General features: G+C 44.5%; 1 non-coding gene across 1 annotated transcript; it reads right to left on the reverse strand.

Moving 5' to 3' along the window:
• Positions 1 to 11033: 11033 nt before the first annotated feature.
• On the reverse strand, positions 11034 to 11106 carry trnat-ugu (transfer RNA threonine (anticodon UGU)). The gene has a single exon. It is a non-coding gene; the product is annotated as a tRNA-Thr (tRNA).
• Between the last annotated feature and the right edge of the window lie 871 nt (positions 11107 to 11977).

Below are 11977 nucleotides of genomic sequence, written 5' to 3' on the forward strand. Positions count from 1 at the left end.
AACCTTTTCTGTTCCACGGAGTACAACCCAGCTTCCCCAATCTCCACATAAAACTGAATTTCCTCATCCCTAGTATCTACTAAATCTCTTCTAAACCCTCTCTAAGGCCTTGACATCTTTCCAAAAGTGTGGCGCCCAGAATTGAAAACATTACCGGAGTTTTCTGAAAGTTTGGTATGACTTCCTTACTTTTGAACTCTATGCTTCTGTTAATAAAGCCCAGGATCACATAGCTTTTTAACGGCCTGTTCAACTCGTTCTGCAAGTATATGCACCTCCAGCTCTCTCTGTTCCTTCACCTCTTTGAAATTGTACCATTTAGTTTTTATTACCTCTCCTCATTCTTCCTTCCAAAATGTATCTATTCACGCTTCTCTGTGTTAAATTTAATCTGCCATGTGTCTGCCCATTTCACCAATCTGTCTATGTCCTCCTGACGCCTGTTGTTATCCTCCACATTGTTTACTATATTTACGTGTCATCTGCAAACTTTGAAATTATACCATCCACACCGATGTCCAGGTCATTAACATATATCAAAAAGATCTGTGGTCCCAATACTAACCTCTGGGGAACACCACTGTATACTTCCCACAAGTCTGAAAAACAACCGTTCACCACGACACTCTGGCGCTGCAACTGTCCCTTTAGTCCCACGGGCTTTAATTTTGGTTATAAGTCTATTATATGGTACTTTATCAAATCCCCTTTTAAAGTCCATTTACACAACATCAACTGCACCACGCTCATCAACCCTCTCCGCTTTGTCATGAAAAAACTCAATCAAGTTAGTCAAACACGATTTTCCTTCAACAAATCCGTGCTGACTTTATCTTATTTACCCGTACTTTTCCAAGTGATAATTACGTTTTTCCCAGATTATTCTCCCTAAATGTTTCCTCACCGCCGATGTTCGGCTGACTGGCCTCTAATTGCCTTCTTTACACTTTCTGAACAGACGTGTGACAGATCTCAAGTATTCATTTAGTGCCTCAGCCACGCCATCTGTCTCCACAAGAAGACCTTCTTTTATTGTCCCTAATCAGTCCGACTCTTCATTTACTACTCTTTTACTATTGATACGATTATAAGAGAATTTTGTCTTCCATTTATGTGAGCCACTAATCTATTCTCATGTTCTCTTTACCCCTCTTATTCCCTTTTTTAGATCTCCTCTGTATTTTCTGTATTCAGCCTAGTTCTCTACTGTTTTACGAACCTTACATTTCTCATAAGCCTCCTTTTTCTGTTTCATTTTATTCTCAGTATCATTAGCCTTGCGGGGACCTCTCGCTTTCCATGCCCTTCCTTAGAACCTCGCAGTGATGTGTCTACTCTGTACCGGAAACCAACTCCTTCTTGACCTTTCCCAGAACTATTGTAAACCTAATGATATTATGATCAGTGTTCGGCAAATTCTGCCCCACTGAAACATGCTCCACCTGCCCAATTTCATTCCGCAGAACTAGACCCAGCATTGTTTCCCTACTCGTTGGGCGAGAAACACAGTGTCCCATAAAGTTCTCTTGTACACATTTCATGAACTCCTTCCCCACTTTGCCCTTGAAACTCTTTAATATCCCATTCTATATTGGGAAAATTGAATCCCCCATTATCACCACTCTATAGTTCTTGCAACTTTCCGTAATTTGCCCACAATTTTGCTCCTCTATCTCCTTCCCACTATTTGTTGGCCTACAGTATACATCCAGTTGCGTAATAGCTTCTCTGCTGTATCTCAATTCTAAACTAATAGATTCTGTCTTTGACCTCTCCACTACATCATCCCTTTCCAGTGCTATAATAGTATATTCGATCAATGCTGCCCCTCTTTTCTTCCCTTCCCTATCTTTCCTGAATGCCATGTGGCCAAGAATATTAAGCACCCAATCCTCCCCTTCTTTGAGCAAGGTTTCTGTTATTACCGCTATATCATAGAACCATTTGGCCACTTGAGCCTGCAGCTCAACAACCTGGTTTGCCACGATACGTGCATTTAGGCATATGCACTCCAAACTCATCTTAGACTGCTTTGGATTTGCCCCTGTCTGATCCCTCCTATTTCTGAACTCTCTTTTACCGTCGTGTTATTTGACCCTCCCAGTCCTCTGTGTACTTTGTTTCTCCTCTCCATTGTTTCCTTCTGGTGCTCATCCCGCTGCCAATTTGATTAAAACGCTCCCCCGCTGCATTAGTTAGCCTCCCCGCGAGGACATTGGTCCCAGCTCTATTGAGGTGCAACACGTCCATTTTGAACAGATCCCTCCTGCCCCAGAACTGATCCCAATGCCCCAAGAATCTGAAGCCCACCGTCTTGCACCATTTCTCCATCTGTTTGAATGTGGGCGCTCACGCTCGTAATTGAATTAGGGATTTATGTATTTCGGACGGGAAAACATCGGGCTTTGCCCGAACACCTCAGGTGGAGTAATGTAACCATAGACAAGGGCTTGAAATAACCTCCGTTTCACTGACATGAAGAATCTTTAAAGGTTACAGATGATGATAAAACTGACAGCTTTCTGTTTGATGAGCGCTACCCGAGGTATCGCGACCTGGACAATATTGGAATAGGTTGTCACAAGTATGAAGCAGAAGCTCGACTAAAATCCACATCCCCAGGAGTCTGTGGGCTACGGTGGGGATTCCAGTTTCTGCTCCGTTCATTATTTTCAATTATTATCCATTCCAGAGAGTTTCACTTTGTTTTGTCCTGTGGTATTATAATAGCTCACGCCTAGGACAACAGCAACATTAGGAACATGAGGAGGCCATTCAACCCGGATGGCCTGTTCTACCAGTCAGTTCGATCGTGGCTGATCTGCGCCTTAAATCCATTTTCCCACCTTTGCTCCCGATCCCTTGATACCCCTAACTAACAGAAATCTATCTATCTCAGTGCTAAAAACTGCAGTTGACCCCCAGTCGCCACAGCCTTTGGGACAAAGAGTTTCAAATTTCCACTGACCTTCGTGCAAAAAAAATGCTTCCTGATTTCGCTCCTGAAAGGGCTCGAATTAATTTAAGTTTATGTCCCCTTGTTCTTGATTACCCCACCAAAGAAAATAGTTTCTCTGTATCTACCCGATTGAATCGTTTATCATTTTAAAAGCTCGATCAGACCATCCCTCGATCTCCTATACTCAAGTGATTACAAGCTATATTTATGCAAACTGCTCTCAAAACTAACCCTCCCAGCCAGGTATCATTCTGGTGAATCTGCACTGCATCCCTTCCAAAGCCAAAATATCCTTTCTGAGGCGTTGTGCTGAACACAGTTCGCTGAATGGGCTGTGAACAAGGCTGTATAGAATTCAACCTTCACTTCATCACCTTTGTATTCCAGCCCCCTTGAGATAAAGGCCAACATACCACAAGACTTTTTAATTGCTTTCTCTACCTGCCTTTCAATGATTTATGTGCTTGGACTCCCAAATCTCTGTGCTCCTCTACAATCCCTAGCTTCTAACCATTCAGAAAATTCGCCGATTTATGTGTCCAAAGTTGATGACCTCTCACTTGCCCACTTTGAACTCTATTTACCATAGTTTTGTCCATTCTCTTAATCTGTCTATGCGCCTTTGCAACTTCCTGCTCCCCTTTTCACTTACTGTCCGTCCTCACTTAGTCACACCTGCAAACTTGGATATCCAACCCTGTATTCCTTCATCGCAGTCATTATAAATATGGTGGAGAGTTGAAGCCCCAGAACAGAACTCTGGGGAACATCACTGTCACATCCCGCCAATCAGAATACCTAAACTTTATCCCCACTCTCTGCCTCCTAAATCCCAACTAATGTTCAACCCAAGTCAAATGGCTCGCTCCAATTGCGTGCCCTCTCATTTTGGCAAAAACAATTCTTTCCCATTTTATTTATTTCCCGCGAGTTGAATATTATCAATCTCGCAAAACATTCCCTGTCGAAATTAAACACACATTACAGGGCATGTGTTGAGTGCAGAGCAAGAAACCCGCGATTTAACTATGAAACAGTGAGAATACACATATTAACACTGAGCGCCAGATCTGAATCGAACCCATTACCCCGAGGTTCCGGGACCCCCACCACACTCACACACTCTCACAAATACACTGCGTTCATATTTAATACCAAATGAAAATCAGAAAATAGTAATCACGCCCAGTGGAATTAGAGAATGTTCGTATTGTACAGAACAGGAAGAGACCATTCGGCCCCTCGGGGCCCGCACTAAATTATGTTCGCTCACTCTGCTCTGTGTTGCTCTCAGTATAGATTTTCAGTTCACCAATTTGTCTTTTCCTCTCTATTTTACGGACTGAGTGTGGAAGAGGTTCGGTTTGGCGGCTAATCATTTCGATCAATTATTTGAACATAGTTTATTTTGATTGTAAATTTCTCGGAGACCGAGCGGAAGTTCAGTTGTCAGTTTTCTGAAAGATTTATTTCGATTTCGGAAGCCGAAGGGCCAACTTGGTAAAAGAAGAGATAATCAATTAAATGAACAACATCAACAAAGTGAAAGCAAGAGACAGAGAGAAGTAAAGGCTTTAATGAACACGGTTCCGGGTTTTAGATCATTTGGTGATCGTGGTCTAATAAAAAAGGCATCTGATTTCGCGCTTCATCGTGATGTCATCAGAAGATTGCAGGTTCCAGTCCTGCTGTGGTCGGTTTTCACACTGGTTGATAACGTGTTCTGCATGGGCCGGAACTGTTTTACATCCGACCATTTCTAACAGTCCCAGAACAGACTTGATATAAACACACACATTCCTTGTCTTCCTGACTGTGCGATTTCAACATTGTCGATCTGGGTGCACGGGCAGGACATTTTGTACCGGTGACTTAATTCCCACTGTTTGGATTCAGAAAGAAGGAAATAAAACGGCTTTTGGAAGCTACCGGTGCATCTCGGTGGCCGAAATCTTGAGGCGATGCTGATCAACTGCGCTCTGACCTATGATTTAACTCGTTCCTCGGAAATTCCCCACAATTAATTCTCCTTCTGGATTAATTCCAATATGACGATGATGAGGATTATTATCGTTATTTTCATTATTATCGTTACTGTTTATCATTTTCCCCATTTCCTTGCACAATGTGTTTAATTTGTGAGGATCTATTTTGCATTGTTATTTGCCAAATCTGCATTTCTGCCTGTCCCTTTGTCTGCACGTGCTGTATTCTCAACAGCACATTTCAAATACAAGGGACTTAGAATGTCGAATGAAAACTCTTTCTCTAACATTGGGGAGTTGCTGTTTAGTGTTAGAGCTGAGCGCAACAATTGTAAGGATCTGCTGCTCCTCAATTTCTCTGCCCGTCCAGTAAACCGGGTACATCGAGGAGGCGGTTTGTAGATCGAGAGCAGCTTTTGTCACGGGCACTGCTTTTCCGTGAAATCTAGAACTCTCTCCCCGAAAAGGCTGTGGTGACTCCATGAAATGAAAATATCAGGACTGAGATCGAGAGATTTTTGTTGGTTCAGGTTGTCTGAGGGTGTGGAGAAAAGACGGGAAAATGGAGCTGAGGTACAGATCAGCGAGGAACTAGTTGAATGATGATGTGGAGATGCCGGTGATGGACTGGGGTGGAAAAATGAAAGGAATCTTACAACACCAGGTTATCGTCCAACAGTTTTATTTGAAAATCACAAGCTTTCGGAGATTATCTCTTTCGTCAGGTGAGTGAGTGAATGAGAGGTTCTCAAATCGCATATCTTATATTAAGCTGGGATTCAAAGGTGTCGTTGGTGTTCAGACAGGTTAGCCACGGAAAACAGTATGTCCCAGTATACTGAATACACAAGTGTCAAATTACACAGACAAGAAGAGAAAGAGACCCGAAAGGCAGAGAGAGAGAAGAGAGAATGTCCAGTTGTATTAAAAACAGATAACTTTTTTTTCCCGCTGGTGGGGTTACGTGTAGCGTGACATGAACCCAAGATCCCGGTTGAGGCCGTCCTCATGGGTGCGGAACTTGGCTATCAATTTCTGATCGACGATTTTGCGTTGTCGTGTGTCTCCAAGGCCGCCTTGGAGAATGTTTACCCGAAGATCGGTGGCTGAATGTCCTTGACTGCTAAAGTGTTCCCCGACTGGGAGGGAACCCTCCTGTCTGGCGATTTTTGTGCGGTGTCCGTTCATCCGTTGTCGCAGTGTCTGCATGGTCTCGCCAATGTACCATGCTCTGGGGCATCCTTTCCTGAAAAGTATGAGGTAGACAACGTTGGCCGAGTCACAGGAGTATGAACCATGTACCCGGTGGGTGGTGTCCTCTCGTGTGATGGTGGTATTTGTGTCGATGATCTGACATGTCTTGCAGAGGTTGCCGTGGCAGGGTTGTCTGGTGTCGTGGACGCTGTTCTCCAGAAAGCTGGGTAATTTGCTGCGAACGATGGTCTGTTTGAGGTTGGGTGGCTGTTTGAAGGCGAGTAGTGGAGGCTTGGGGATGGCCTTAGCGAGGTGTTCGCCGTCATCGAGGACGTGTTGAAGGCTGTGGAGAACTTGGCGAAGTTTCTCCGCTCCGGGGAAGTGCTGGACGACGAAGGGTACTCTGTCGGTTGCGTCCCGTGTTTTTCTTCTGAGGAGGTCTATGCGATTCTTCGCTGTGGCCCGTCGGAACTGTCGATCGACAAGTCTAGCGTCATATCCCGTTCTTACGAGGGCGTCTTTCAGCGTCTGTAGGTGTCCATCGCGTTCCTCCTCGTCTGAGCAGATCCTGTGTATCCGCAGTGCCTGTCCATCGGGGATGGCCTCTTTGACGGAGTTTGGGTGGAAGCTGGATCGGTGGCGCTTCGTGTGGTTGTCCGTGGGCTTGCGGTAGAGTGAGGTGCTGAGATGCCCGTCTTTGATGGAGATTTGTGTGTCCAAGAAAAAAAACGATTCTGAAGAGTCGTCCATGGTGAGTTTGATGGTGGGATCGGTTCCTTATAGTTGAATGATGGTACAGGCTCGACCAGATGAATCGCTTCCATTTGTTCCTACGTACAGATCAGCCAAGATCTAATTGAATGGCTGAACGGACTCGAGGGGCTGAATGGCCTCCTCCTGTGCTGCACCGACAATGATCCTGTGATATCCCGGCCGCTCTGTGCTGCTGCCCTTGGAGTGTTTGATGGGACAGTTTAGAGGCAGTTTTACTTTGGATTTAACCCGTACTGTACATGCCCTGTGAATGTTTGATGGGGCAGTGAAGAGGGAGATTTACTCTGTAATCTAACTCGTGCTGTACCTGCCCTGTGAGTGTTTGACGGGACATTGTTGAGGGAGCTTTACTCTCCATCTAACCCCAGCTTCCCAGTTTTCACCATATCCATCAAACCCAACTAAGTCCTTCTCTCCATGCCTCTCAACCCACTTATCAAGCTTCTCACAATATCCCTCAACCCCCATCTCTCAGTCTGCTGTCGTAGCTCTGTAGCTCTGTTTAGATGTTTGGCTGATAAAAACGTGCGTGTGAAACCCCACGGAAAATCTGTGGGAAGTGCAAATCTACCGAACGGCTTGCCCGGTCGGTTCAGCACTCAGCAAAATTGACCTTGCTGCTTTTAGCTCTGTGACGCAATGGATACGTCATTGTGAGTAAATGAAACGGTTTTAAAGGTTGTGGGTTCAAATCCCACTAGCGTTGTATTTTAGATAACGGCTACATAGTAATGATACTGAAGGGTGGGACCTTGTAATAAAAACCCAAGCTGTTCACCGATGTCCTTCATGGAAGGCAAACAGCCATCCCGACGCTTCCTGTTTTAAGAACATAAGAAACAGGAGCTGGAGTCGGTCATACGGCCCCTCGAGCCTGCTCCGTCATTCAATCAGACAATGGCTGATCTTCCACCTCAACTCCACTTTCCCGCCCGATCCCCATATCCCTTGATTCTCCTCGAGTCCTAAAATCTTTCTATCTCAGCCTTGAATATATTTAATAAATCAGCATCTACAGCCATCTGGGGTAAAGAATTCCAAATTTCACAACCCTCTGCGTGAACAAATTCCTCCTCATCACAGTCTTGAATGACCGACCACTTGTCCTGCGACTATGCCCCTGGTTCATTTCTATCTAACTAGGAGAAACAATCTCTCAGCACCTAACTTGTCACGCCCCCTCATAATCTTTTATGTTTTAATGAGATCACCTCTCATTTTTCTAAACTTCAGAGAGTTTAGGCCCATTCTACTCAACCTCTCTTTATAGGACAACCCTCTCATCCCAGGAATTAATCTAGTCAACCTTCATTGCACTTTCTCCAAGGCAAGTATATCCTTCCTTAGATAAGGAGACCAAAACTGTTCTCAGTACTTCAGGAGAGGTCTCACCAAAGCCCTCACAACTGCAATAAGACTTCCTTACTCTTGTCCTCCAAACCCCTTGCAATAAAGGCCGACATGCCATTTGCTTTCCTAATTGCTTCCTGTACCCACGTAATAAATGTTATGACCTAGGTCACCCAAGTCTCTCTGAAGTCCAACGTTTAATAGATTCTCACCATTGAAACAATATTCTGTTCTTCTATTCTGACTGCCAAAGTGAATAACTTCACATTTCTCCACGTTATACTCTATCTGCCACCTTCTTGCCCACTCAGTAAATTTTTTTATATCCCTTTGCAGATTCCTTGTCTCCTCCTCACAAATTGCTTTGCCACCGAGCTTTGTATCGTCAGCAAAGGTGGATACAGTACACTCGTTCCCTTTATCTAATTCATTAATATAGATTGTAAATAACTTAGGCCCAAGCACCGATCCTTGCGGCACCTCACTAATTACAGACTGACAACCTGAGAATGACCCGTTATCCTTGCTCTCTGCTTTCTCTCCGTTAACCAACCTTCTATCCATGATAATATATTACCCCCAACCCCATGCGCCCTTACCTAATGGAACAACCTTTTATGTGGGAACTTATCGAATGCCTTTTGAAAATCCATGTAAACTACAGCCACTGGTTCCCCTTGATCTACCCTGCTGGTTACATCCTCAAAAAACTCCAATAAATTTGTCAAACAAGGGGCTCCAGTCCCACTCGACTTTCTTGATACTTAATTCCCTCTGATCTGGATTGGCAAATCGCTCTCAAGGAGGAGGCTGATCGCCAGCTTAGGGGATTCATAGAGAAGAAATGAAAACATGGCCAGGCCAAAGTGAATCTGCTGTGCTTCCATTCCAATCTCTGCACTCAGTCCCCATTCAGTCTCACTGCCCGTCTGGACATTATAATCTCCAGGCAGTAAAGATGACCTCACCGTATTGAAACACCTCTTGATGAAACTCTTTGAACGGAATCCAGTGTCCGGGCAAGCCTCAGTCACACGCTGAAATCCCCCAGGATGATGTGACACTTCAGCCAGTTCCTTTGTCTGAACACAGAGACGGATGGAGTTCGGGCGGGGTCGCAACATGTGAGGAAACCACGTTCGATACAGACAGAGGGGGAGAGAAACGGGATAAATTAAAAAATGATAAGTTCGTGTAATTAAACTGAGTATTAAGTCCTGAGAAGTATCGGCGGAAGGGAAGAGTGATGGAACGAGGAAAAACAATATAAACTAAAGGGTACAATTCTAATAGGGGCGCAGGAACAGAGAGATCTGCGGGTCTCTGTACACAAATCAGTGAAGATGGTAGGGCAGGTTGAGAATGCGGTTCAGAAAGCATACGGGAACCTGGGCTTAAAAATAGATGCAGAGAGTTCAAAAGCAGGGAGGTTATGTTGAACCTTTATAAAGCAGTGGTTGAGCCACAACTAGAGTATTGTTTCCAGTTCTGGGCACCGCACATTCGGAAGGATGTGAAGGATTAGAGAGGTTGAAGAAGAGATTTACGAGAATGATTCCAGGGATGAAGGACTTCAGTTCCGTGCATAGACTGGAGAAGCTGGGGTTGTTCACAATTGAGCCAAAATTTTGGAGGAGATTTGATCGAGGTATTCAACGTCATGAAGGGTATGGACAGAGTAGATAGAGAGAAACTGTTCCCATTGGCGGAAGGGTCAAGTACCAGAGGGCATAGATTTAAGGTCATGGGCAAATGAACCAAAGGCGACATAAGAAAAAAGTTTTTGACACAGCGATGGTTGTGATCTGGAATGCAGTGCCTGAGGGGGTGGTTCAGGCAGATTCACTCGTGGCTTTCAAAAGCGAATTGGATCAGTACTTGAAGGGAAAAAAATTGCAGAGCTTCGAGTATAGAGCGGGGAAATGGGGTTAGCTGGATTGCTCTTGCAGAGAGCCGGCACGGACTCGACGGGCCGAATGTACTCTTTCTGTGCTGGAACCATTCTATGACTATAATTCTAAGAGTGTTCTAGATAAGATCACACTGGAGAGCGCTGGCTCCGAATCTGCGGTTAATTCACTCCCTGCAGTTTGAAACACTCCGTTTTTCTTATATTGAGAAGAATCTTGTTGCTGTAACTGAAAAACCAATTTGAAATTTCACTTCCTGTCCGGTCACGAGAATCAGGGGATGAAACTTTTGAAATTGTCGAATGTTTTCCTATTGAAGTGAAGTGAACCGTGTAAATCCGGTTAAACCGGCGCGTCGGAATCCCCTTAGATTTAGAATCCAGCTCTTCAATCCCTTCGCTAAAACAACTCTGGTTTAAGAATTAAAGTCGTTGACCAGAAGCGGTCCCGCGGTGTTGGTCTGTGTTTAATCTCCACCATGAATGTTTAGCTCTACCCTAGAATCAGTTTGTCAACGTCCTCACAGAAAGATTCGTTCCCTCCTGTCGACTTGATTGGGGAAAATACAGAATATCAGCGAACAGCTGAATTTTTATTCCGCAATTGATTGATATTATTTACTGGAAATATAAAGGAGCAGGGGGCACTTCAACCTCACGGAGATGATTCGATGCAATTGGAAACCCGTGGATGGGAATCTGTGGAACTAATTTAACTCAGCAGTCAACACAGAGAGGCTGGGAAGCAAAAACCAAGGGCTTCTGGAGGCTGCCAATGAGGAGAAGGAAAGATTGTTCTTGCTGCTCTCTGAAGCACATCGGGTGGAAAAATGGGAGCAAAGAAACGAACAACATGAGCAAAAGGCACCGCTGGGATTTGAACCCAGGATCCCCTGCTTACAAATCAGGTGCTTTAACCACTGAGCCACGGCGCCCAAATTTGTGTAAACCTTTCCCAACGTTATGGTATTGATACCTTTGTCAAGCGACTTTGTTGAGCCTTCACCTTCAGTGCGTCTGCGCAATAACCTCGATCTTTTGTTCAACGGTCTCAGCCTGAGAAACCATGGATATCAGTCATGACCTTCTCTTCCTTATCTCCTGTCAGTACATCTTATATCTAGTCCTATTCATCCTGTTTTATTCCCACACTCTCTCCACACTATCTGGTCTTACCCTATTGCATTTCTGATCTCTTCCCACGAAATGTTGGTGAGTACTGTGTGTGATACACCCGGCCCTGACCTCCTCCTGTGGGTGACCTCCGACAACTACTGCACAATAGTTTAACGTGTGTTTGTTTTACATTATGAAATGTGTGTTAGCGTTAGTCTACCCGGTGTACCTATTCTCACACAAACGGCAATTTTGCTTCAGATCATTTCAATTTTAGAAAGTCTTACTGGATAAGACAAGTTGGACATTCAAAAGTTGGTGAAGAGACGTTGATATTGTTTACTTGAAATAATTATTGTACAACTCGATGATGCTGTACATCGGAATAGAAAGCGAGATTGAATGAACAGGAACCGTCTGAAAGGATGGCTGATCGGCTGTGGGTGGCAGCGAAGATTTACATGGCTGCATGGTCAATTGCCAGCGTTTCGTTGAACTTCGGGTCTTATTTTCACTTTGAGGTTTTCACTGATTGATAAATGAGAAGTCCGATGATCGAATCCCAGTTAAGTCCCACTACGCTTCCATTTTAAGTGAAAAATCACCAATTGGCGTCTCAGATTTTTTCATAGCTGCAGACGGCAGGAACGTATTTTTCCAAGAAAGATCGCAGTGATGGATAGAAGGAAG

This window comes from Heptranchias perlo, unplaced genomic scaffold (genome assembly GCF_035084215.1).
Source record: "Heptranchias perlo isolate sHepPer1 unplaced genomic scaffold, sHepPer1.hap1 HAP1_SCAFFOLD_133, whole genome shotgun sequence".
Lineage (NCBI taxonomy): Eukaryota > Metazoa > Chordata > Chondrichthyes > Hexanchiformes > Hexanchidae > Heptranchias > Heptranchias perlo.